This window comes from Typopeltis vanoorti, chromosome 3 (assembly GCF_054136105.1).
Source record: "Typopeltis vanoorti isolate ZY-2024b chromosome 3, IOZ_Tvanoo_1.0, whole genome shotgun sequence".
Taxonomy (NCBI): domain Eukaryota; kingdom Metazoa; phylum Arthropoda; class Arachnida; order Uropygi; family Thelyphonidae; genus Typopeltis; species Typopeltis vanoorti.
The window spans coordinates 52,970,689-52,975,884 of NC_143551.1; the positions used below are offsets into that span (position 1 = coordinate 52,970,689).

At 35.7% G+C, this 5,196-nt stretch overlaps 1 pseudogene; it reads left to right on the forward strand.

The window, feature by feature from the left end:
• Positions 1–604: 604 nt before the first annotated feature.
• On the forward strand, positions 605–2,497 carry LOC150108152 (cell division cycle 5-like protein; annotated as a pseudogene).
• The last annotated feature ends 2,699 nt before the right edge of the window (positions 2,498–5,196 follow it).

Below are 5,196 nucleotides of genomic sequence, written 5' to 3' on the forward strand. Positions count from 1 at the left end.
TTAATGATATGATAAACTCTACTCGCTGTGGCTCATTGTGTCTAATAGTCAAACAAACCAGCCACATATTAAACAAAATGAGCCACAACAAGTAGAGTGAACCTCCTCTATCATATCATTAATTAGGTCTTTCTAAAGCTAATTTCTATATATTATTAATTATCAATTCGCATACTAATGCTAAATGAATGGCGTTGTTTTTATTTGCGCACACACACACACACACGCACGCACGCACGCGCACACGCGCGCACACACACACACACACACACACACACACACACACACACACACACACACACACACACACACACACACACACACACACACACCCTCCTTAATAATCTAAATTTCAATGGCGAGATGATCGCAAATAGACAAGCCAAGGATCATTCTCTCCATAGTGCTGTTCTGACTTTAAGGCTCCGATTTTAAATCCTGCGGGCTTTAATGACTCATCTTTTTATATGTTGTTAATGTGTAATCCAGAAGCAATCGAAGGAACAGTTTAAATTTAAATTCGCTTTCTCTTTGGTTCCTCATACAAAACAAACCTATCCCTTAATTTGTACACTGGCCAACCGACAATAGTAATAAAAAATTAATGCCGAGAATTCTTATAAAGAAAATAATACTTGCGGATTCATTGAAGTTTTTGATTATAATACTCACGTTTTAAACATAATTCCTTCTGTTACACTTTTGAAAGTTTTTTATAAGTTTATTCACCAAAATGCTTTCATTGTAAAAGTAATAAATTTTTGCATTTCCTTTCATCTAGATGCAGGTGCTCCTAGAATATTGATTTCTTTTTATGTAATGTTAATATCTGAATTGTCTGAGGAATATTTTGAAACATTTTTTGATTTTTCAAAATCAAGCTGATAAAGAGAACCAAAAATCTTGATATAAGCACTAGATGAATGAAAATATCTCAATAACTCCTGCTCAATATTCAATACAAACACAATTATTCCACTTATTTCGGAAAGTAGGTAACTAAAATATTAACTCCATAACAGTTTTTATAATTGCATGTTAATTTGGAAATCAGGAATTTACAAAAAAAAAAAAAAAAAGAAGTTGATTTTAAAGCATTTTTCCAAGTAAAACAGGATTATAGGTAGGAAAGCATACGAAATATACATTTGGCTTACAGATAGTTCCTTAGTTACGCTGTTCTTAGTTTACAGACGTATGAAATTCATTTTTTCATTACAAATGACCGATAATTGATTAACTTATGTTCTGAAATGTCTCCAATGTTACTTTTAATTAGGTAAATTTATTCCTATATAAATAATTACATACTTTTTATTTGACATCATTATAACATTGCAAATTTAGCATAAGCAGTCATTTAAGACATTAAGAAATAGAACGTTTTTTTTAAGACTTTGCCAAGTACAACAAGAAAATGACTCAGGACATTCCCCAAACAATGTCTAGGTCTTAAACTATGGGCTAGGTTAGTCAGTGTGATGTTAGTAGGAATAGAAATTCATACATCGTTTTCTCATTGGATAAAGCACTACACGAGTTTTCTCCTGTTACTATGGTAATTTCTACGTCACCAGCCCATATAAAAATCACCTCCAAAAAAAATCAGAGATCTGTGATTTTTTGTAGGTGCGTCAAGAGTGAAGGTGCGTTTTTACGTTCTTGAGAAAAAGGAAGGCAAGAAGTGGTGATTTCAGGTGATTATTTTGTTGTTATTATTATTATTACCATTATGATTTTGTACAATAATTTTTTTTTCTTTTTAGTTGCAGTTTGTGGAGATGTCTCGTCCACTTACCAAGGAAAAACATCGAGGAACGAAATTCTGAAAGCGGCAGTGACGAAATTTGGAAAGTTTCCGTGGAGACAGATTGCGCGCTTGCTGAAGACGAGATCTCCAAAGGAATGTAAAGCCAGATAGTACGAATGGCTGCATCCCCTCATCAAAAGGACGGAATGGTCTCTACAAGAAGAGGAAAAGCTCATCCATTTGGTGAAGATGATCGTCGGGAAATCTTGAATCCGGAAACAAAACCAGCCCTTCCCGATCCTCAAGTGATGGACGAAGACGAGTTAGAAATGCTCGCCGAAGCCCGCGTCAGACTCGCCAACACACCCAAGATAAAAAAGCGAAAAGGAAAGCCAGAGAGATGCAGATCGAACAAGTGAGAGGGTTAGCGAATTTGCAGAAAGTCTGTGAGTTACGGAAGGCAGGAATCGAAGTGAAATCGCAGAGGAAGAAAAGAAAAGAAAAGGAATCGATTATAATGCAGACATTCGAAAAGAAACCTCCACGTGGTCTGTACGATACCACCGAGGATGTGTACGAACCCATGGAGCCGGATTTTAAAAGGTTAAAGCTCGGCATCTCGAAGGGGAAATGAGACGCGAAAAAGAAGCAAGAGAATGCAAGAAAGACGAGCTGAAACTTCAGCAACGGAAAGAAAATTGCGTCATGACTGCTATGTTTCCCGCTAATTCGAATTCTGTAAGTTAGTTCAACATGCAACTAAGTTCTGATTTCTTCTGTAATTTTATTTTTATTTCATTTGATATTTTTAATCATCGCGCATTACTCACTTCGTATTTTCTTCAGGAACCGAAAGAAGTTGTTTATCATAGTACTTGTTGATCGTATTGGTATTCTTGAAGAATATTTTTCGTACGTCAAAGGTTTAATATTGCTTAGTTCACGGGATTGCAATTTGATTGTTTGTAAAATATGTATTAAATATTTTACATTATTTTAATGAACTTTGACAAGAATAAATATCGTCTTTGATGGATGTCGCAACTCTATTTTCTTTAAGACAAGTCCTTTTTAAATGGCAACATATTGCGAATGTTCGAAATTATTTAGCAAGAAATTTTACTTTCCACCATTTCCAGAGTGTTTAATTTTTTCTTCCAGCTAGCTCATGTCATAATTTATTTCACTATGAAAAGACCGGTTACCTTTGGCCTAAAACGGAGCAATAGTGTTAAAAATTTAATTTTTCTCAAACTATTTATGAAAATTAAATTATTATTTCCTAAGGACAGAAAGTTGCCTATTTACTGGTGGTAACTATTGTGCTGTGTAGAGTGGTCTACTGCGAGAAGTCCTTGGAGGTGTCGCAAAAATTAATTAATCCTCACAATTCGCCACATCGATACTTCAGGATAAAATTCACCATCCTCCGCTTAATGATAATTGGTTCGTGCATATTCACTCCACATTCTCCCTCTCCTTCATACTCTGGCATGATTTTTATTATTTTTTATTCTTTATCATATACATTTGTTTGTAAACACATAACAACACCGACATGCTTAATCATTCTATCCATTTTTATTGATTATTACTAAGCCTCCAGAGAGTTCAGGACTCATCGAAGGTAGGCCACACATCAACCATACCCGCTATTATATCTTTTATTAAACTCTTTCACCCTAGATGCTATAACCGCTTAATAGGCAAATTGCTACATTCGCTCACCGCTCTCTGAAAGAAAAATCTAGTTCTCGTCCATTTCTTAACTATACAAGAACTAAACTTCCACTCACGAGCTTTCTATAATGGAAATTTTTATCAGTTGTCCTCATAGTTTACATTCTAATTCGGATATCATCTTCGTTACTCTTCTTTGCAGCCTTTCCGCAGCTTCTTTTATCTCTTTGGAACCTAGAATACCAAGTCTGCACACAGGGTCGGTCGTACCAAGGTCTTGTAAAGAGGTAAAATCACTTCTGTATCCTTGTCAGGATACAGAAGTGATTCCCACTCGTACAAACACCTTAGAGTTGGCCAGTTTCAAAGATACTTGAGAAACCTTCTTAGGATATTCCTACCTCCAAATCGTCATAGACTTTAATACCAGCACTTAGAAAGTGTCCTAACACGTAAATGTGTAGGAAGATCCTACTGATTACTTCCCCGTTGACCCGATTCAACAAACAAAAGTCCTCTACCATCTATTAAATCACCGTCAAGCTTTTCCTGTTAATTACTACTACCTCTCTCTCTCTCTCAAGCACATATACATACAAACTTTAGATTTTTAGCCGTCTTCTAATTAAAAGTTGAATTTAAGACAGCCATATATTTTATCCCGGATGTCGCGAGTATAGCTAATGTGCAAACAACGTTGTCAACAGAGGACTGTCATACTGTGTTTATTGACATTAGGTTTCAAACTCACGTATCTTTATATTTCAACATCTTGACAGATATTTTTTGAGCAAATCTGACTATAGAAAGTAAAGAAAATTGACATCTCAATGGACAGGAAAATTTTATACATTTAAATCTGCACCACATTGTGTGTGTGTGTGTGTGTGTGTGTGTGTGTGTGTGTGTGTGTGTGTGTGTGTGTGTGTGTGTGTGTGTGTGTGTGTGTGTGTGTGTGTGTGTGTGTGTGTGTGTGTGTGTGCGTGCGTGCGTGCGTGCGCGCATCCAGTAGGAAAATCGAGTTTTTCCTTAACGCAAACCATATAAAATGAAAAAATAAACATTGAATGATACCCTGTTCTTGTGGCTCTCTGAAGCGTGTGGAATTCCGATATCAGGTTCCCTTTTGCAGGAGAAAGCGCTGAAGTTAGACGGGAAAGCTAAATGGGAATCCCAAATTTACCGCTAGCTTAGGATGGTTGGACAGGCGGAAAATGCGACATGGTGTTCAAAAACTATCACTGGCTAGATTAGTGTGTTCGGGAAATAGTTGGGTAAGGGAAGGTGTTTGAAAATGAATAAAAGTGAGAAATTATCACGTGATCCGATTTCTAACCCTGATGCAACTGGCCATGTTAATCATGTTAGAAGCTGGAAAGGACATTAAACTCAGTATTAGAGTATGGTTCAAGTCTTTTAAGACATCTAAAAAAATAGAGAGAGACTTACGATGCAAGCTGGCATAGGGAATCCACTAATTATAATTAATGTTTGTAAACTGAATGATTGAGAAGTGGACAAAAATTCCAAATCCAAGAATAAATATAAAAAATTAATGATTATTTTTAAAATGAAATTTGGAAAGATACCAGATTTTTAAAATACTTGTTAAATCACTCAACAAACTTCTAAATTCCATCTAAGAGGGGGGAAATATATATATATATATATATATATATAACAACGAAAGGGAAATCATTGTCCGTTTGTACAACAACAAACGGACCCCTCAGCGCAGTCCTTTTATATTAATATAAAGTTCTCAA